Source organism: Salvelinus fontinalis, chromosome 31, assembly GCF_029448725.1.
Source record: "Salvelinus fontinalis isolate EN_2023a chromosome 31, ASM2944872v1, whole genome shotgun sequence".
Taxonomy (NCBI): domain Eukaryota; kingdom Metazoa; phylum Chordata; class Actinopteri; order Salmoniformes; family Salmonidae; genus Salvelinus; species Salvelinus fontinalis.
In genome coordinates, this window is record NC_074695.1 from 14308084 (window position 1) to 14330892 (window position 22809).

Genomic DNA, 22809 nt, shown 5'->3' on the forward strand with positions numbered 1-22809 from the left:
CTAGCCCACAGACCGTCGTTGATGCAGCTCATCAGCCAGCATCTCCCTGGTTGCCACCAGCTGCAGCCCAGGGATCCTCAGCCCGTCCCAGTATCTCTGCCACCAGCTGCAGCCCAGGGATCTTCAGACCCTGTCCCAGTATCTCTGCCACCAGCTGCAGCCCAGGGGCCACCACTTGGCTTTACACTAGGAGTCATCCCTGTTCCATTTAGGGGGGCCACCTGCTCCTGATGAGGAGCCAAGTTCATCTTCAGCCACGGGTCCTCCACTTAGCCCTGGCTTCCAGACACCGGCTGCCCATGCATTGCGGTTCCCAGCACAGAGACCAGCCCAGCTCCTTTGGGGAGCCGCCACCTGGTCTTGAGTGGGAGCCCACCATGGCTTCCTCCACGGGGGCCGCTTCAGCCTCCGCCCTGAGGTCCCATCCTCGCCAGCAAGGTCCTCTTTGACTCTGTGGGGTAGCCTCCGCTTGGTCCTCATCGGAGACCTTCAGTGACGCCTCCTGAGGCCAGAGCTCGACCCTGACTTCTGGGCCCTTCAGTCCTCTGCCCTACAACCTCTGCTAGTCCCTGCCTGTGAGGTCCACCCTGGCTCCGTCGGGGAGCCCCAACCTGCCAGTTGTGAAGAACCCTCTGCAGTTCTAGCCCAGGGTCCACAGTCACTGGGGAGCTATGCTGCCTTCTCTGGAGAACACGTCTGTTTTAGCTGTGAGACCTCAGCTCAGCCCGATTATCAGCTCAGATCTGGCTGCTGACCCTTTTGGCTAAATGCTAATCACGGATGTTGTGTATCACATTCGGACAATCAGGTTGAAACTGAATGCAACACACAGCATCTGGTATTAGCCAATAGCATGGTGTTGGTAATGTTTTTTTTATTAATAAGGAAGGTATGCACATTTCCCCCTTTTTTTCTGCCTTTTCGCCATTAAATAAAGTTAAGGAGGAAATCGAAGCCTATGCAGCCTGACTGGATGGTGCATTTGGACGGTAAGGTGAAACTACTCAATATTGCCATCTACCAGCTTTTGGGCTACTATTGTGAGTTAGTAAACATTCTAGAGCGCGACCAACACAAGGGGCCTCAATTTGGCGGCAAAAACATTTATCTTTGGGCCTCCCGGGTGGCGCAGTGGTCTAGGGCACTGCATCGCAGAGCTAGCTGTGCCACCAGAGTCTCTGGGTTCGCGCCCAGGCTCTGTCGCAGCCGGCCGCGACCGGGAGGTCCGTGGGGCGACGCACAATTGGCCTAGCGTCATCCGGGTTAGGGAGGGTTTGGCCGGTAGGGATATCCTTGTCTCATCGCGCTCCAGCGACTCCTGTGGCAGGCCGGGCGCAGTGCGCTAACCAAGAGGGCCAGGTGCACGGTGTTTCCTCCGACACATTGGTGCGGCTGGCTTCCGGGTTGGAGGCGCGCTGTGTTAAGAAGCAGTGTGGCTTGGTTGGGTTGTGCTTCGGAGGACGCATGGCTTTCGACCTTCGTCTCTCCCGAGCCCGGACGGGAGTTGTAGCGATGAGACAAGATAGTAATTACTAGCGATTGGATACCATGAAAATTGGGGAGAAAAGGGGGTAAATAAAAATAAAAAAGAACATTTATCTTCATCCACAACATAGTAATAACATTTGTAGCTGTTATAACGCCACGAACGAGAGATCCCTTTCCTTTTCCTAAACATGAGAACGACAGCAAAAGCGCTGATGATATTTGAGCAATATGTTGGCTCAAATATTTAAAAACCTTATGAAGTAGATCTAACGTGAAATGATTTCTGTTCTTTTATCACTTAGCCTATGCATTCTTCTTTACAACTGAATAGAAAGAGCCGTTTGATAAACCAACTCACCTAATTCAAAATGGCAAACCGTGGAGTCATCTGATTGACATGGCTACTCTGGTCATTATCAGAAGGAATGTCCTGTACCATTACCGGCAGGTAGGCTAATACTCAAGCTCTACAAGGCCTATTATCAACTTGACACAAAGGGTAACATGGGAGGGAAAAGTAGGCCTACTAGCTAAATGCAGCTAGCACAATATAAACTTTGACTTGATTGATTCATACGCACATTTTACAGAAACTGAAAACATGCATAATTTACATCATAAAATGACATATAAATTAACGATCATCTATACCATCCATGGCACCTAAAGACAACCTACACTTCCATCTGAAATCAACATATGAACACCACCAAGACTTCCTCAGAAGTAAGAACTTTATACCAGAGGGAGACTGCTACTGACAACCATGGGTGACAAAACCAGGAGGCTAGGGGTCAAAAGTCACGAAACACGGGCATAAAACTGGAGGAAACACTCTCAACTGTGGTGCTGCTGTTGTCTAGATCAGGGTTTCCCAAACTCGGTCCTGATGACTTGTTCAATAAATAATAACTAATGGGGTGTATTAGCAAATACTTTGATGGGCAGACAAGGGGAGGATGAGCATAATCAAGTAGTCTGAAAGGAATATCTATGGTCATCTACTTTGTGACTGGTATATGAACAGCTTTCTGACCGTGTCCATAACTACTGGGACAATTAACAAACAGTCATAGTTCCGATCTAATGGTAAGGGTCCTAGTTCAGACATAATGGTAAGGGTTCTAGTTCTGATATAATGGTAAGGGTCCTAGTTCTGACATAATGGTAAGGGTCCTAGTTCAGACATAATGGTAAGGGTCCTAGTTCAGACATAATGGTAAGGGTTCTAGTTCTGACATAATGGTAAGGGTCCTAGTTCTGACATAATGGTAAGGGTCCTAGTTCTGACCTAATGGTAAGGGTCCTAGTTCAGACATAATGGTAAGGGTCCTAGTTCTGACATAAGGGTAAAGGTCCTAGTTCTGACATAATGGTAAGGGTCCTAGTTCTGACATAAGGGTCCTAGTTCAGACATAATGGTAAGGGTCCCAGGTCTGACCTAATGGTAAGGGTCCTAGGTCTGACATAATGGTAAGGGTCCTAGTTCTGACCTAATGGTAAGGGTCCTAGTTCAGACATAATGGTAAGGGTCCTAGTTCTGACCTAATGATAAGGGTCCTAGTTCTGACAAAATGGTAAGGGTCCTAGTTCTGACAAAATGGTAAGGGTCGTAGTTCTGACCTAATGGTAAGGGTCCTAGTTCTGACCTAATGGTAAGAGCTCTGGGCTTGGCCAAGTATGAGGGACACCAGTTATCAAAGAAAAGGGCAGTTGGTAGTAATTCCAATCCACAGGACTACTGGCCTAGGCAGGGCATGTTCCCGAACAATGTGTGATAAGATCCCATCTTTCTTTAGTCTCCAGAGAAATTCCTCACAACACCTCTACCAAAAGGAGATAGTCCTGGAAGCACTATTGTGGATTCTACTCCATTTAATAATACCAACATACTCAGTGGACATCCCACTCAAAGTCCAGTAAACTAACCCCTACACAAGATCATTACTATTACTTTATTCAAGTCTACAGAAACATCTTTAAATAAAATCCCTATTTTGACAGCACATCTTTTAAGTTGCTTTCACGACATTACTAAACAAGTATGTGAAAAGAAAACTAGCTATGTGAAGGCCAAGTTACAGAGCAGGAACTGCTTGATGCAATTAAAGCCTTTAAGTCTGGGAAATCTCCAGGGCTGGTTGGCATACCAGTGGAGGTATACCAAACCTTGTTGTTGATATACTCAGAGGACCGTTATTAGCATATTTTAACCACTCCTATATAAATGGTAGATTAACAGACACTCAGCAAGAAGGTCTGATTTCATTACTGAAACAGGACCCAGGCGGTAATTATAAAGATCCAATCCATTAAAAAAAATGTATGCTGGCCTTCTAGGCAGATTTGCAAAGAAAAGGCCATATCTCAGACTGGCCAATTAAAATAAAAGATTAAGATGGGCAAAAGAACACAGACACTGGACAGAGGAACTCTGCCTAGAAGGCCAGCATCCAGGAGTCGCCTCTTCACTGTTGATGTTGAGACTGGTGTTTTGCGGGTACTATTTCATGAAGCTGCCAGTTGAGGACTTGTGATGCGTCTGTTTCTCAAACTAGACACTAATGTATTTGTCCTCTTGCTCGGTTGTGCACCGGACCTCCCACTCTTTCTATTCTGGTTAGAGCCAGTTTGCACTGTTCTGTGAAGGGAGTAGTACACAGCATTGTATGAGATTTTCAGTTTCTTGGCAATATCTTGTATGGAATAGCCTTCATTTCTCAGAACAAGAATAGCCGGATGAGTTTCAGAAGAAAATACTTTGTTGCTGGCCATTTTGAGGCTGTAATCGAACCCACACATGCTGATGCTCCAGATACTCAACTAGTCTAAAGGACAGTTTTATTGCTTCTTAAATCAGAACTACGGTTTTCAGCTGTGTTAACATAGTTGCAAAAAGGTTTTCTAATGATCAATTAGCCTTTTAAAATAATAAACTTGGATTAGCTAACACAATGTGCCATTGGAACACAGGAGTGAAGGTTGCTGATAATGGGCCTCTGTAGGCCTATGTAGATATTCCATTAAAAAAATCTGCCCTTTCCAGCTACAATAGTCATTTACAACAAAAACAATGTCTACACCGTGTTTGATCAATTGGATGTTATTTGGACAAAAAAAATTGTTTTTCTTTGAAAAACAAGGAAATGCTTTTGAACGGTACTGCATATATGGGGATACAACCTTCCCAGCTCTGCAGATTTTGCTGCGAAGTGACAGAGTCATTAGACAATTTATTTTGGTACTGTCCATATGTAACTTGTTTTTGGTCACTGGTCCAGGAATGGCTGAAGAATTGAAACATTTACCTGGAGCTAACACTGCAGATAGCAATACTGGGTGATCTGAAAAGTCATAGTCAATCGATCAATAATATAATACTTTTTGGGAAAAAAAGAACTTTTGTGAAAAAGCAGTTAAAAATATACGTCAGATAGAAATCAAACTAGACGGACATCAGAAATAGATGGGAGAGGTTGAGGAAGGACAGGACTAAAAACAAACAGAATATAACTATTGTAAAATAGATTGTGTCTGTAAAATGTATATAGTGTGTATAAACTGGAAGTAACAGACTATGTGTTGTTGTTCATTAGTTTACTCCAATTAGGGGAGGTAGCGTTAGCAGAAAATGATAAAGGAAATGTATATACACACAACAAAAATACATGGGAGAATGAAAATTATGCAGACAATTAAGCTACATTGACGGAAGCCACTAGCCACCCCCAAGAAAAACAAGCCATGTCAAATGACATGTTAGACTGGATGCACATTGCCCAGAAAGTGTTTAACTAGCATGGTTTCTTTTTACGTGACCAGCAGCAGGACCACAAACCGAATATTTATGAAACTACAAATGTGCCCACTTCTCTCCAAAACTACTTTACTTCCATTGTCATTGGCTCATTACCTGGCTGTTTGTTAGCTTTGCTGTTCGCATGGGCCACAAGGAGTTACCTCGTTAGCCAACGTTAGCTTAGTAGCTAGCCAGCCAAATAGAGGCAGCTTCTTACATCTGGGCACAATTATCGAATTTATGGCAGATCAGAATCGCTGTTATACTCATTGGCCGGTGTGGAGAATGAGGTAAAACCACAAATCTCCTCGGCACTAGTATATCTGATCGAGTCATCACTTCTGACCACAATTTCTTGTGGAGGCCCTGAAGTTAGTGGAAGCTTCATGCTCATGGCCTCAGGGGCTCGCATGTCGGGTACTATCATTTCCGAATCAGAGCAGGGCCAAACCCCGACCAGATCAAATAAGATCACTGTGTAGTTTTTTTTGGTTGCTAGACTAAGACATAAAACATTACAGACATAAAACAATCACACTCTCTCGCATTCATTCGCTCACACAAACACACGCCACCACTCAAACAAAACAAGAATGCCTTCGTTTCCGAGTTAGTGAATTTATAGAGCGCAGGGAATCATGGGACATTTCTGGGGGGAAAGGCTGACGTAAAATAATAGCGTGCCCTCATGTGGCCATAGGTGGTAACCTGTGGTTGCCTTGTATTGAGCAGGAGGCTTACATGTGCCTTTTTATAATTAATCACACAACATTCTTAACATATAAATAACATATAAATGGTTCAACTTGATTACTTTACTTCAATATATTTTATAAACTTTATTTTCCATTTCCACCCTCTATTCTACCTTCATCCACATAATAGAAAATCACACTTAAAAAAATTTATGTGAAATGAATGGCTATGTTATACTTTGGTCCTGTGTAGCTTCCTTGGTCCAAACTCCTGAACACCAAAAGCACTAGATTCACAGTAAATTTCCCAAAGTCCCCTTTTGAATACACAGAAAGAGATACATCACCCAACCGGTTTTCGCCACTGACTGCACACAGAGGGGCACTCTCTCATGTTGTTGATCTCTGTGTCAGTCAGTGTCTTGACCTTTTTTTCATCACCGCTCTAACTCAAATAACATCTCAGTTCAGAAAGTGTGGCATGTTGACAGAGAGAAGCCCACTTTTGGAAAGTTTGTATCCCCATCGTTCATTGGTTCCAAGCTCATGGCCAGTGTCCATGTAGCCTGGTCACAGATCTATTTGTGTTTGTACTGTCTTGAAAATTCCATTGCTGCCATTGTCAAAGAAACCTGGGACCAGGCTAATGTCCATGAGGTGCCGACTAGACAGTCCAGTCCCCTAGTTGGTCACTTTAGAAAGACATAGAACGCCATGGTCACACAGGATAGAGCCACTGTCAGGTGAAGTCTGGTCCCAATCACAGATGCTGTTGAGACAAGAACAAAGACAATCACTGGGTATATCAAGTTTTAAACATCACATTTCAAACTCATTAGAAAAGCAAGTGGGAGGTGTGTGTACAAATGCACAAGTGATGTGCATGAACTTTTATTGAAATCATGTTAAACTTTCCATTTTAAATAGCACATTAATAAGAATACCCTTTACTATGTTTTAGGGATGCCTGATTTAATCCTGTTGACTAATTATCAATCTCTGGCATGTTAACTAGGAGGCACAGTTTTATTCCCATCTAATACCATTGTAGAACACTCCCCCAGACATATACATTTACGTCATTTAGCAGACAGCGACTAAAAAATTGGAAAGTTCATACATATTCATCCTGGTCCCCCCGTGGGAAATGAACCCACAACCCTGGCGTTGCAAGCGCCATGCTCTACCAACTGAGCCACACGAGACCCCTCTCATCTCAGCCAGCCCTTCATGCGAGACACACGTGCAGATGAACAGCAAGCCGAACACCAGTACACCATCGAACGAATACGTTGCTCGGAGATAGGCATTAGCAAACTGATGTAACAATTTCATAGATTTGTTTGTAGATCGTTTGTGTACCAACTTGCTGAAGTTGAACGAATAGTTCAAGTGTGGCGTTAATTTAGGGTTTTATTGTGCTTTTGAAGTGAATGGCTATTGACTGAGTCAGAGCCACGTCTTCACATTAGCTAGCAAAATTACCTGCTGGCGAGATGGCGAACGACACCTGAAAACTTGCTGGTGGCTAACGTTAGCTTGCTAGCTAATAAGCAACTGTACTTAAACACTTTTATAACGATACAGAAATAAGCGTCGCATTCTCAAAGCAAAGTCATGCTGCTACTCTATTTACATTTGTTTGACCGGAAAAACATGTTATGGTTAATGTATCACAGTAGAAGGGCAACGTAAACCAGTTGCAAGATCACTTCTAGTCCATATCTGGTGCAATGAGGGTGCGTCTCTTAGTGAAATAAATGAGGGTCCATCTCTTAGTGAGATCGATGAGGGTGCATCACTTAGTGAAATCAATGAGGGTGCATCTCTTAGTGAAATCAATGAGGGTGCATCTCTTAGTGAGGTCAATGAAGGTGCATCTCTTAGGGAGGTCAATGAAGGTGCATCTCTTAGTGAAGTCAATGAGGGTGCATCTCTTAGTGAAATAAATGAGGGTGCAACTCTTAGTGAAGTCAATGAGGGTGCATCTCTTAGTGAGGTCAATGAAGGTGCATCTCTTAGTGAGGTCAATGAGGGTGCGTCTCTTAGTGAGGTCAATGAGGGTGCATCTCTTAGTGAAATAAATGAGGGTGCAACTCTTAGTGAAGTCAAATGAGGGTGCATCTCTTAGTGAGGTCAATGAGGGTGCATCTCTTTGTGAAATATTTTTCTTTTTAATTTACTTAATCCCTACATTTGTATTCTGCACTGAGCTAAACTGGACCAAGCTGATCTTAACAGATCTGTTTTGAAAGGAGACTATGAGAGAAACCCACGTTAGACTATTGAAATGTTAAAGACAATGGTTGATGGGAAATCTTATCACGCAATCCAGTCTCTTTACAAAGTACCAATTGCTTGTGTGTGTGTTAGTTCTTAATACATTTTTATTGAACCTTTATTTAATCTAGGCAAGCCAGTTAAGAACAAATTCTTATTTACAATGACGGCCTACCAAAAGGCAAAAGGCTGCCTGTGGGGACGGGGGCTGGGATTAAAAATAAAACAAAAGTATAGGACAAAACACACATAACGACAAGAGAGACACCACAGCACTACATAAAGAGATACCTAAGACAACAACACAGCATGGCAGCAACATATGAAAACACAGCATGGTAGCAACACAACATGACAACAACAAGGTAGCAACACAACATGGCAGCAGCACAAAGCATTGTACACACAACTGAGCACAGACAACAGCACAAAGGGCAAGAAGGTAGAGACAAAAATGCATCACGCAAAGCAACCACAACTGTCAGTAAGCGTATCCATGATTGAGTCTTTGAATGAAGAGATGGAGATAAAAAGGTCCAGTTGAAGTGTTTTCTGCAGCTCGTTCCAGTAGCAAACTGAAAAGAGGAGCGACCCAGGAATGTGTGTGCTTTGGGGACCTTTAACAGAATTTGACTGGCAGAACGGGTGTTGTATGTGGAGGATGAGGGCTTCAGTAGGTATCTCAGATAGGGGGGAATGAGGCCTAAGAGGGTTTTATAAATAAACATCAACCAGTGGGTCTTGCGACGAGTATACAGAGATGCACCCTTACCTGCCGATCTATAAATTACGGCTCCGTAATCTAGCATGGGTAGGATGGTCATCTGAATTAGGGTTAATTTGGCAGCTGGGGTGAAAGAGGAGTGATTACGATAGAGGAAACCAAGTCCTAGATTTAATGAATATCATACAGATTGGTTTTCCACACTTTTGGGTGTAAAACAAGGAGATGCCTTATCACTGACTTTGTTTGCTATGTTTATAAATTATTTGGCAAAATAAATTAAACAGTTACATATTGGAGTAAGATGATGAAATGCTAAGTATAATTTTAAATGCTGATGATGTTATTTTGATGAAAGAAACGGGACATGACCTACAGAACATGTTATGTGCAGTCAATTAGGGTAAAAGATGGAGACTCATGATCAACCAGACAAAAACACAGATAACACATTTTAGAAAACCACCGCATTTAACCATGGCAAGGTGACTTGGAATATGGTCCAATGGAAACAGTGTAGTTATTCCTTCCCTAAGGCAATCAAACAGGCTAAACATCAGTACAGAGACAAAGTGGAGTCGCAATTCAACGGCTCAGACACCAGACGTATGTGGCAGTGTCTCCAGACAATCACGGATTACAAAGGGAAAACCAGCCATGTCGCGGACACCGAAGTCTTGCTCCCAGACAAGCTAAACACCTTCTTTGCCCGCGTTGAGGAAAACACAGTGCCCCCAACGCGGCCCGCTCCCAAGGACTGTGGGCTCTCATTCTCCGTGGCCAACGTGAGTAAGACATTTAAACGTGTTAACCCTCGCAAGGCTGCCGGTCCAGACGGCATCCCTAGCCGCGTCCTCAGAGCATGCTCAGACCAGCTGGCTGGAGTGTTTACGGACATATTCAACCTCTCCCTATCCCAGTCTGCTGTCTCCACATGCTTCAAGATGTCCACCATTGTTCCTGTTCCCAAGACAGCAAAGCTAATTGGACTAAATGACTATCGCCCCGTAGCACTCACTTCTGTCATCAGGAAGTGCTTTGAGAGGCTAGTTAAGGATCATATCAACTCTACCTTACCTGACACCCTAGACCCACTTCAATTTGCTTACCGCCCCAATATCAATCAAGTTTATTTTATATAGCCCTTCGTACATCAGCTAATATCTCGAAGTGCTGTACAGAGACCCAGCCTAAAACCCCAAACAGCTAGAATGCAGGTGAAGAAGCACGGTGGCTAGGAAAAACTCCCTAGAAAGGCCAAAACCTAGGAAGAAACCTAGAGAGGAACCAGGCTATGAGGGGTGGCCAGTCCTCTTCTGGCTGTGCCGGGTGGAGATTATAACAGAACTATGCCAAGATGTTCAAAAATGTTCATAAGTGACAAGCATGGTCAAATAATAATCATGGATAATTTTCAGTTGGCTTTTCATAGCCGATCATTAAGAGTTGAAAAACAACAGGTCTGGGACAGGTGGCGGTTCCATAACCGCAGGCAGAACAGCTGAAACCGGAACAGCAGCAAGGCCAGGCGGACTGGGGACAGCAAGGAGCCACCACGCCCGGCAGTCCCGACGTATGGTCCCAGGGCTCAGGTCCTCCCAGAGAAAGAAAGAGAGAAGGAGAAAATTAGAGAGAGCCAAGATTTTCAAAATGTTCATAAATGATAAGCATGGTCAAATAATAATCAGGAATAAATCTGTTGGCTTTTCATAGCCGATCATTAAGAGTTGAAAACAGCAGGTCTGGGACAGGTAGGGGTTCCGTAACCGCAGGCAGAACAGTTGAAACTGGAATAGCAGCAAGGCCAGGTGGACTGGGGACAGCAGGGAGTCGTCATGCCCGGTAGTCCTGACGTATGGTCCTAGGGCTCAGGTTCTCAGAGAGAGAGAAAGAAAGAGAGAACGAGAGAATTAGAGAAAGCATACTTAAATTCACACAGGACACTGGATAAGATCTACAGATGATGCAATCGCCATCGCACTGCACACTGCCCTAACCCAACTGAACAAGAGGAATACCTTCGTCAGAATGCTGTTCATTGACTATAGCTCAGCATTCAACACCATAGTACCCTCCAAGCTCATCATTAAGCTCGGGGCCCTGGGTCTGAACCCCGCCCCGCAACTGGGTCCTGGACTTCCTGAAGGGCCGCCTCCAGGTGGTTAAGGTAGGAAACAACACCTCCACTTCGCTGATCCTCATCACAAGGGTGCGTGCTGAGCCCCCTTCTGTACTCCCTGTTCAGCCATGACTGCGCGGCCACGCACACCTCCAACTCAATCATCACGTTTGCAGAGGACACAACAGTAGTAGGCCTGATTACCAACAATGACGGGCCCTGGTGGAGTGGTGCCAGAAGAATAACCTCTCCATCAACGTCAACAAAATGAAGGAGCTGATCGTGGACTTCAGGAAACAGCAGAGGGAGCACGCCCCTATCCACATCAATGGGACCGCAGTGGAGAAGGTGGAAAGTTTCAAGATCCTCTGCGTACACATCACTGGCGATCTGAAATGGTCCACCCACACAGACAGTGTAGTGAAGACAGCGCAACAGCCCCTCTTCAACCTCAGAAGGCTGAAGAAATTCGGCTTGGACCCTAAGACCCTCAGAAACATTTACAGATGCGCAATTGAGAGCATCCGGTCGGGGTGTATCACCGCCTGGTATGGCAACCGCATTGCACGCAACCGCAGAGCTCTCCAGAGGGAGGTACGGTCTGCTCAACACATCACTGGGAGCACCCTGCCTGCCCTCCAAGACACCTACAGCACCTGATGTCACAGGAAGGCTAAAAAGATCATCAAGGACATCAACCACCTGAGCCACGGCCTGTTCACCCCACTGTCATCCAGAAGGCGAGGTCAGTACAGGTGCATCAAAGCCGGGACAGAGAGACTGAAAAACAGCTTCTATCTCAAGGCCATCAGACTGTTAAATAGCCATCGCTAGCAGCCTACCACCCGGTTACTCAACCCTGCACCTTAGAGGCTGCCGCCCTATATACGTAGACATGGAATCACTGGCCGCTTTAATAATGGAACACTAGTCACTTTAATAATGTTTACATACTGCTTTACTCATCTCATATGTACAGTATATACTGTATTCTATTTTACTGTATTTAGTCAATGCCACTCCGACATTGCTCGTCCTAATATTTATATATTTATTAATTCCATTCTTTTACTTTTAGATTTGTGTATTGTTGTGAATTGTTAGGTACTAATGCAACCTTGGAGCTACGAACACAAGCATTTTGCTACACCTACACATGACATCTTCTAAATATATGTATGAGATTTACTAAGAGAAGGGATTTTCACTTTTTGTTTTGGTGATGATATTATTTATTTTTTTATTTTTATTTTTTTTCCCATTTTCTCCCCAATTTTCGTGGTATCCAATCGCTAGTAATTACTACCTTGTCTCATCGTTACAACTCCCGTATGGGCACGGGAGAGACTAAGGTCGAAAGCCATGCGTCCTCCGAAGCACAACCCAACCAGCCGTACTGCTTCTTAACACAGCGTGCCTCCAACCCGGAAGCCAGCCGCACCAATGTGTCGGAGGAAACTACCGTCGCCCCACGGACCTCCCGGCGCGAACCCAGAGACTCTGGTGGCGCAGTTAGCGCTGCGATGCAGTGCCCTAGACCACTGCGCCACCCGGGAGGCCCCGGTGATGATATTCTTGAGTTGACTAGCAATTATAAATAGTTGGCTATTTTTATTTATGAACTTATGACCTTTCTGTACGGAACATCTGCTCTATAGGCGACTCAGGAAGTAGAGCTCTTGATTAAGTTAAAGGAAAAACAAAAGCACTGGAACATCTTGGTTTTGCTACATATTCCGAACTGTGTCAGACATGCGTGTGTCCTGTTCTGGACTATTCAACAGGAGTGTGGGGTGCTAAGAGGTATCTTAATAAAAATGAACATGCCCATAACAGAGCAGCGTGTTACTTTTTAGGTGTCCACAAGTTTGCACCTATTCTTGCAATAACTGGGGACATGGGCTGGGAACCCTGTGAGGTGAGACAGAATAGCTGGTAAAGATTTGCACATGTAAGATCGGGGATATTGTGTCTGTGTTTTGAAACAGGTAAGATCGGGGATATTGCCTCTGCGTATTGAAACAGGTCAGATCAGGGATATTGCCTCTGCATATTGAAACAGGTAAGATCGGGGATATTGTCTCTGCGTATTGAAACAGGTAAGATCGGGGATATTGTCTATGCGTATTGAAACCGGTAAGATCAGGGATATTGTCTCTGCGTATTGAAACAGGTATTGTATTGAAATGGAAGAGGAAAAACTGTGACCTTGAAGAAATAGAGAATGAAACAAATTTGATCATCTATTGCCCTTTTCTACCACGCTATACGCTTGCTTTTATTCCAGAAAGCACACCAGATGAATTTAGGTGTCCATGTATCTATGCATAGTCACTTTAGTCACCTGTCACGATCGTCGTATGGAATGGACCAAGGTGCAGCGTGGTAAGCGTACATTTCTTTTTATTTATGAATGTCGCCAACAAAAAATAAGAAACAACCAAACGAACGTGAAGCTGACTAGGGCTATACAGGCCACTAACACAGACAACTACCCACAACTAAGGTGGAAAAACAGGCTGCCTAAGTATGATTCCCAATCAGAGACAACGATAGACAGCTGTCCCTGATTGAGAACCATACCAGGCCAAAACTTAGAAACAGAAAACATAGAAATAAAGAAACTAGAATGCCCATCCTAGTCACACCCTGGCCTAACCAAAATAGAGAATAAAAGCCTCTCTATGGCCAGGGCGTGACAGTACCCCCCCCCCCCCCACCCCCCCCCCAAAGGTGCAGACTCCGGCCGCAAAACCTGACTCTATAGGGGAGGGTCCGGGTTGGCATCTACTTTGGTGGCAGCTCCGGTGCAAGACGCAGACCCCGCTACACCTCTGGCTCCCCGCACTTTGGTGGCGCCTCTGGACTGGGGACCCTCGCTGCAGGCCCCGGACTGGGGACCCTCGCTGCAGGCCCCGGACTGGGGACCCTCGCTGCAGGCCCCGGACTGGGGACCCTCGCTGCAGGCCCCAGACTGGGGACCCTCGCTGCAGGCCCCGGACTGGGGACCCTCGCTGCAGGCCCCGGACTGGGGACCCTCGCTGCAGGCCCCGGACTGGGGACCCTCGCTGCAGGCCCCGGACTGGGGACCCTCGCTGCAGGCCCCGGACTGGGGACCCTCGCTGCAGGCCCCGGGCTGGGGACCCTCGCTGCAGGCCCCGGGCTGGGGACCCTCGCTGCAGGCCCCGGGCTGGGGACCCTCGCTGCAGGCCCCGGACTAGGGATCTTCGCTGCAGGCCCCGGACTGGGGACCCTCGCTGCAGGCCCCAGACTGGGGACCCTCGCTGGCGGCTCCGGACTGGAGGTCGTCGCTGGAGGCTCCTGACTGGAGGCCGTCGTTGGAGGCTCCGGACTGGAGACCGTCGTTGGAGGCTCCAGACTGGAGGCCGTTGCTGGAGGCTCCGGACTGGGTACCGTCACTGGAGGCTCCGGACTGGAGACCGTCGTTGGAGGCTCCGGACCGCAGATCAATGCTGGAGGCTTCGTGCCATGGAACCTCATTGCAGGCTCCGGGCCATGGACCATCACTGGAGCCTTCGTGCCATGAATCATCACTGGAGGCTTCTTGCCATGGATCATCATTGGAGGCTTCGTGCCATGGATTATCACTGGAGGCTCCGGACTGGGGACCGTCGCTGGAGGCTCCGGACTGGAGACCGTCGCTGGAGGCTCCGGACTGGAGACCGTCGTTGGAGGCTCCGGACTGGAGACCGTCGCTGCAGGCTCCGGACCGCAGATCAATGTTGGAGGCTTCGTGCCATGGATCCTCATTGCAGGCTCCGGGCCATGGACCATCACTGGAGCCTTCGTGCCATGAATCATCACTGGAGGCTTCGTGCCATGGACCATCAATGGAGGCTTCTTGCCATGGATCATCACTGGAGGCTTCGTGCCATGGATCATCACTGGAGGCTTTGTGCTATGGATCACCACTGGAGGCTTCGTGCCATGGATCATCACTGGAGGCTTCGTGCCATGGATCATCACTGGAGGCTTCGTGCCATGGATTATCACTGGAGTGGGAAGAAGAGACATACAGGAGGCCTGGGGAGACATACAGGAGGCCTGGTTCTGGGAGCAGGCACAGGACTCACCCAGCTGGGGAGACATACAGGAGGTCTGGTTCTGGGAGCAGGCACAGGACTCACCAGGCTGGGAAGACATACTGGAGGCCTGGTTCTTGGAGCAGGCACCGGATACACTGGGCCGTGGAGGCGCACTGGAGGTCTCGAGCGTAGAGTCTGCACAACCCGTCCTGGCTGGATGGTTACCTTCGCCCGGCAAAGGTGGATGCACTGGGCTGTGCAGACGCACCGGAGACACAGTGCTGTTACGCACGCCTCTGAGAAGAGGGAACGCAACTCCCTGCTACAACTCAACTCTCTGAAGTGCAAGAGGTATGGACTGTAGGTGCGAGTAAGGACGACCTGAATGAGGCACTGATGACGTAATCAGTCTACCTTCAAAACGAGGTGCACCAAAGACAGTCTTGTGTGTCAAAGCGTACTCATCTGCCAACACTGCTGCCTGGGCCAATGTCACCACTTTCTGTTCATTTAAATGAACTACAAGTCTATCAGGGAGGTTGTTTTTAAAATCCTCCAACAGCATCAACTCCCGAATATCAGCAAAGGTGTTAGCTTTGCTGGCTGAACACCATCGATTAAACAGAGACTCTTTGTCCCTAGCAAACTCAACAAAAGTACGGTGAGAGGGTTTCTTGTGGTTCCTGAAGCGCTGTCTATAAGCTTCAGGCACCAACTCATAAGCCCGCAACACGGTAGTTTTAACTGTTTCGTAGTGTAAACTGTCTTCCAGCGAGAGAGCAGCTACTACTTCCTGGGCTTTCCCAGACAATTTACATTGTAACAGGAGAGGCCAAACCTCAAGTGGCCAATGTAGCGCAGCGGCCACACGCTCAAACGCAGAGAAATAGGAATCAACTTCCGACTCTCGGAATGGTGGGACTAAAGCTATATTTTTACTTACATCAAAGTGGGCTTGATGCTGAGCAGCTTTTGGAGTCGTACTGGAGCCAGCTTCTATCTCCAGTTGTCGGATCCTCACCTCCTTGTCGGCTTCTATTTTCCTAATTTCAAGGTCAAAATGCATTTGTCTCTCTTTATCTTTTTGCTCCATTTCTAACCGGGCCAGCCTCACCTTTAGCCTAGCGGTCCCGTCTGAACGACCTGAAGCAGAAGATAAAGGATCGAATCGAGGCAATGTAAAGGGGGTACGAGCAACCCCTTCCTCCGCCCTGTCCTCCGACTTGGCATCAGAAGGTCTACCCGTCTCCTCTCCTTGCAATGAGAGAATTCTTTCTCTCACTAAACCCTCCCTGACTAGCACCAAAAGCTCAGCCTTTAGGGCTTTCTCAGGGATAACAAATCCATAATGGTCAGCTATAGCTATAAGGTCTACTTTTCGAAACCTCACCAAACAATCAATAGAGGGCGCTTCAATGAACTTGGAGATGGCTGAGGCAGCCATCTTGTACACAACAATTTACTGAACACACAAACTAAACCAGTCATCCAAACTCACAACCTACCATCACACCTCAATCACTAACAACAGAGAGCTCAGTGCAGCAGGGTCCGGTGGGTTTAATGGAATCCCGGATGAGCCCCCATTATGTTACGCACGCCTCTGAGAAGAGGGAACGCAACTCCCTGCTACAACTCAACTCTCTGAAGTGCAAGAGGTATGGACTGTAGGTGCGAGTAAGGATGACACAAAAGCAGAATTTACCGTTTACTAGAATTTATTTTCTTACACGGTAATATGGGGAAAAGGGGCTGGACGGAACCAAAGCAAAGAAAGTAAATATCAAAGTTCCCCCTCTCCTATCTAATCTGCCTACCCACTTAACTTACCTAACTTAGCACCACCTGGTGCCCTAACCAAAATACAGGGGGTGGTCCGCCCAGGTCTTACCTAGTGTGCCTAGACAGTAAATATACTACGGGTATATGTATGCCCTCGGGCCTCTTGCCTAAGCACTCCCAAAGTGCCTTCTCCTTCCCCCCTGGGAACAAATGAAACAGAGTAATTATTAATGATTTCACAAACACTCAAACACAGGACATAGAAAAACTGCTACCAACAACAACAGTACATACCACACTTTCTGATACACAACCCACACTATATCACAATCTAATTTTTCTCTCTCAATCTCCAAATCTCTACTCCAAATCTCATCTCCTCTCTCTCCTCTCAATCTCTTGGGGCAGAACACTGGCTTTTATCTTCAGGTGGCAATGGTGATTAGTGTCAGCTGCTTCTTGACGAGGGGGCGGGGTCAGCTCCAATCACCATTTAGCCTGGGGTTGACCAATCAGCTGGTTGGGGAGTACTTCAGGAAGCCATCTCCTGAAACACACACTCAAATACAAAACAGAACACAGAAACTGGGGAACGTAACACGCCCACCACAAAAATTGCAAACATACAGTTTGTAATAACAAAAACCAACGCTTCCCCAGTTAGTAAACCCGTGATAGAGCGTCAGCAACCACATTTGCTGAGTCCTAACTCCAACCCATCCTCCTTATCCTCCTCTAGGTCCCAGCCAGGCTTCAGCACCACCGCAGCCACACTGGAGACGGCGGGCTGGACCGGCTTACTTGAGGAGCTGTCTGGAGAGTCACGTACATAATATTCTTTTAGCATGTTAACATGACACACACGGGAAGAACGCCTTCGATCTGGGGTCTTTATCACATAGTTTGTGTCACTGAGTTTCTTTTCCACCAGATATGGTCCAGAAAAACGTGCTGACAGAGATGAGCCAGGAATTGGCAACAAAACTAAAACTTGATCCCCTGGCGCAAAAGAACGGCCAACAGCCTTTTTGTCATAATGCACCTTCATGCGTTTTTGCGAAGAGGAAAGAGACTTTTGGGCCAACGCACATGCGGCGTGCAGTCTCTCCCGCATCTTACTGACATAATCCAACACATTTTTAGGGGCGCTACTGGGTGTAGGAGATAAGATATGCTCCTTCAACACTTTCAGCGGACCCCTTGGGGTATGTCCAAACACAAGGTCAGCAGGGCTGAACCCTAAGGACTCTTGTATCGTTTCCCTAATAGCAAATAGGACAAAGGGCACCCCCTCATCCCAATCGGTACTGGTATCCATACAATACTTGCGTAGCATTGCCTTCAGCGTCTGATGCCAGCGTTCGAGAGCCCCTTGACTCTCTGGATGATACGGACTTGAGACCTGATGGGAAATACACAATGTCTTTAACACATTTGAAAACATTTTGGACATAAAGTTGGATCCCTGATCAGTTTGGATTACTTTAGGGAGTCCAAAGGTAGAGAAGAACTTCACCAGTGACTTCACCACAGTCTTAGCCGTAATAGTACGGAGAGGAATAGCCTCTGGGTATCGAGTAGCACTGCACATTATTGTTAGTAGGTACTGGTTACCTGACCTGGTTTTCGGCAACGGACCTACACAATCAACTATCACTCTTTCAAACGGTTCCCCCACCACAGGAATCGGGTAGAGCGGTGCTCTAGGAACTGTTTGATTCACTTTCCCAGTGAGTTGACATACGTGACATGTTTTACAAAATTGGACCACGTCAGACTTCAAACCTGGCCAGAAAAAATGACGAAGGACCCGGTTATAAGTCTTTGTGATCCCCAAATGTCCAGACCACGCCTGGTCATGGGCGAGTGACAGCACCTGCTGTCGGAACGGTGTAGGAACAACCACTTGACACACTTCACTCCAGTCATTAACGGTGTCATGAGCTGCCCATTTACGCATCAAAACTCCTGCTTCCATAAAGTAGGCAGTCTCTCTAGTTTTAGCTTCTTCAATGGAAATTACCGAAGCAAAACACTTGCGAAGACTGGTGTCTCCTTTTTGACATTCAATCACCTTCTCAGGGGTGACAGACAAAAGAATGTCATGTAATTGGGGTGCGATTTCGCAGTCCCCTTCCTTAGTTTTTACAGGAGTAAAAACTGTCGGACTTGCAGAAGGAATACTCGGTGCATTGTCTTCTACTTCAATATTCTCAAAAATGGAACTAGCCAAATCCACCACATCTCCAAGCTTGCGAGATTGTGCCCTCGTTAACACACAAGCAGGAAAAACATGTGGAAATGCTTGAACCAATTTCTCATCTGCAATTTTGATTTCTGGGTTGTCTACTACCTCTAACACAGGAGTAACGTTACCACCAGCAATATCATTCCCTAATAGCAATGTGACTCCTTTTACTGGCAGTGTAGACACTACACCAACACGGAAACGTCCTGATACCAAGTCTGACACTAAGTGGACCCAGTGTAATGGTACAGGTACTGTTTTTGTCTCTATCCCTTGTAATATAACATGTGAGCCACAATACGTTTCAGGAGACCAGGGTAAAGCATCAGTAATGATTACTGACTGCGCCGCCCCGGTGTCTCGTAAGATTTTAATTGGCTTTTGATCAGCTTGTTCTCCAGTTAAGGAAACACAACCGGTAGAGATAAACGGAGCATAGACAGGATCCGGTTTCTCAAATGCTGAATCAATACCTCGGACCAACGGACGAGCCAAAGACTTGACTAAACCCAAACTTTTCCTTTTTGGGGACAGTGACTGGGACTGTTTCGGTTTATTTTTCAAAACTGGGCAGTCCGCAATCACGTGACCCTTTAGGTGACAGTAAAAACATTCACGGATCTCATGAAAAGGCTTGTCAGAGGAAAAACGACCTGAATGAGGCACTGATGACGTAATCAGTCTACCTTCAAAACGAGGTGCACCAAAGACAGTCTTGTGTGTCAAAGCGTACTCATCTGCCAACACTGCTGCCTGGGCCAATGTCACCACTTTCTGTTCATTTAAATGAACTACAAGTCTATCAGGGAGGTTGTTTTTAAAATCCTCCAACAGCATCAACTCCCGAATATCAGCAAAGGTGTTAGCTTTGCTGGCTGAACACCATCGATTAAACAGAGACTCTTTGTCCCTAGCAAACTCAACAAAAGTACGGTGAGAGGGTTTCTTGTGGTTCCTGAAGCGCTGTCTATAAGCTTCAGGCACCAACTCATAAGCCCGCAACACGGTAGTTTTAACTGTTTCGTAGTGTAAACTGTCTTCCAGCGAGAGAGCAGCTACTACTTCCTGGGCTTTCCCAGACAATTTACATTGTAACAGGAGAGGCCAAACCTCAAGTGGCCAATGTAGCGCAGCGGCCACACGCTCAAACGCAGAGAAATAGGAATCAACTTCCGACTCTCGGAATGGTGGGACTAAAGCTATATTTTTACTTACATCAAAGTGGGCTTGATGCTGAGCAGCTTTTGGAGTCGTACTGGAGCCAGCTTCTATCTCCAGTTGTCGGATCCTCACCTCCTTGTCGGCTTCTATTTTCCTAATTTCAAGGTCAAAATGCATTTGTCTCTCTTTATCTTTTTGCTCCATTTCTAACCGGGCCAGCCTCACCTTTAGCCTAGCGGTCCCGTCTGAACGACCTGAAGCAGAAGATAAAGGATCGAATCGAGGCAATGTAAAGGGGGTACGAGCAACCCCTTCCTCCGCCCTGTCCTCCGACTTGGCATCAGAAGGTCTACCCGTCTCCTCTCCTTGCAATGAGAGAATTCTTTCTCTCACTAAACCCTCCCTGACTAGCACCAAAAGCTCAGCCTTTAGGGCTTTCTCAGGGATAACAAATCCATAATGGTCAGCTATAGCTATAAGGTCTACTTTTCGAAACCTCACCAAACAATCAATAGAGGGCGCTTCAATGAACTTGGAGATGGCTGAGGCAGCCATCTTGTACACAACAATTTACTGAACACACAAACTAAACCAGTCATCCAAACTCACAACCTACCATCACACCTCAATCACTAACAACAGAGAGCTCAGTGCAGCAGGGTCCGGTGGGTTTAATGGAATCCCGGATGAGCCCCCATTATGTTACGCACGCCTCTGAGAAGAGGGAACGCAACTCCCTGCTACAACTCAACTCTCTGAAGTGCAAGAGGTATGGACTGTAGGTGCGAGTAAGGATGACACAAAAGCAGAATTTACCGTTTACTAGAATTTATTTTCTTACACGGTAATATGGGGAAAAGGGGCTGGACGGAACCAAAGCAAAGAAAGTAAATATCAAAGTTCCCCCTCTCCTATCTAATCTGCCTACCCACTTAACTTACCTAACTTAGCACCACCTGGTGCCCTAACCAAAATACAGGGGGTGGTCCGCCCAGGTCTTACCTAGTGTGCCTAGACAGTAAATATACTACGGGTATATGTATGCCCTCGGGCCTCTTGCCTAAGCACTCCCAAAGTGCCTTCTCCTTCCCCCCTGGGAACAAATGAAACAGAGTAATTATTAATGATTTCACAAACACTCAAACACAGGACATAGAAAAACTGCTACCAACAACAACAGTACATACCACACTTTCTGATACACAACCCACACTATATCACAATCTAATTTTTCTCTCTCAATCTCCAAATCTCTACTCCAAATCTCATCTCCTCTCTCTCCTCTCAATCTCTTGGGGCAGAACACTGGCTTTTATCTTCAGGTGGCAATGGTGATTAGTGTCAGCTGCTTCTTGACGAGGGGGCGGGGTCAGCTCCAATCACCAATTAGCCTGGGGTTGACCAATCAGCTGGTTGGGGAGTACTTCAGGAAGCCATCTCCTGAAACACACACTCAAATACAAAACAGAACACAGAAACTGGGGAACGTAACAAGTGCGCAGAGCCGGCGAAGGATATCCTGGGCCGTAGAGACGCACTGGCGGCCAGATACGCTGAGCCGGCACCGTCCGTCCTGGCTGGATGCCCACTCTAGCCCGCCGATGCGGGGAGCTGGAATGTAGCGCACCGGGCTGTGAACGCGCACTGGAGACACCGTGCGCTCCACCATATAACACGGTGCCTGACCAGTACCACACTCCCTACGGTAAGCACGAGGAGTTGGCTCAGTGCGTCTCCACAGTCCAGAGCTTCCGGCGACAGTTCCCAGTCCAGAGCTTCCGGCGACAGTTCCCAGTCCAGAGCTTCCGGCGACAGTTCCCAGTCCAGAGCTTCCGGCGACAGTTCCCAGTCCAGAGCTTCCGGTGACAGTTCCCAGTCCAGAGCTTTCGGCGACGTTTTACAGTCCGGAACCTCCAACGACGGGCCACAGTCCGGAGCCTCCAACGACGGGCCACAGTCCGGAACCTCCAGCGACGGTCCCCAGTCCGGAGCCTCCAGTGACGGTCCCCAGTCCGGAGCCTCCAGCGACGGTCCCCAGTCCGGTGCCTCCAGCGACGGTCCCCAGTCCGGGGTCTGCAACGAGGGTCCCCAGTCCGGGGTCGGCGACGAGGGTCCCCGCACCAGAGGCGCCACCAAAGTGGGGGGAGCCAGAGGTGGAGCGGGGTCTGCGTCCCGCACCGGAGCCGCCACCGAAGTAGATGCCCACCCGGACCCTCCCCTATAGTGTCAGGTTTGCGGCCAGAGTCTGCACCTTTGGGGGGGGTACTGTCACGCCCTGACCGTAGAGATCTTTTTATTCTCTATGTTTGGTTGGTCAGGGTGTGACTCGGGTGGGAAACTCTATGTTCTTTGTTTCTATGTTTTGGCTGGGTATGGTTCTCAATCAGGGACAGCTGTCTATTGTTGTCTCTGATTGGGAATCATACTTAGGCAGCCTTTTTTCCTTTGGTATTTGTGGGTCTTTGTT

The 22809-nt window shown here is 47.1% G+C and overlaps 1 protein-coding gene and 1 non-coding gene across 2 annotated transcripts in view; one reads left to right on the top strand and one right to left on the bottom strand.

Annotated features, from left to right (window-relative positions):
* LOC129829603 (protein FAM107B-like) overlaps positions 1-22809 on the top strand; it is an 89494-nt gene that overhangs the window by 54149 nt on the left and 12536 nt on the right. The gene's annotated exons all lie outside the window — the stretch shown is intronic.
* On the bottom strand, positions 5531-5906 carry LOC129830485 (small Cajal body-specific RNA 2). Its single transcript, XR_008755538.1, has one exon. It is a non-coding gene; the product is annotated as a small Cajal body-specific RNA 2 (non-coding RNA).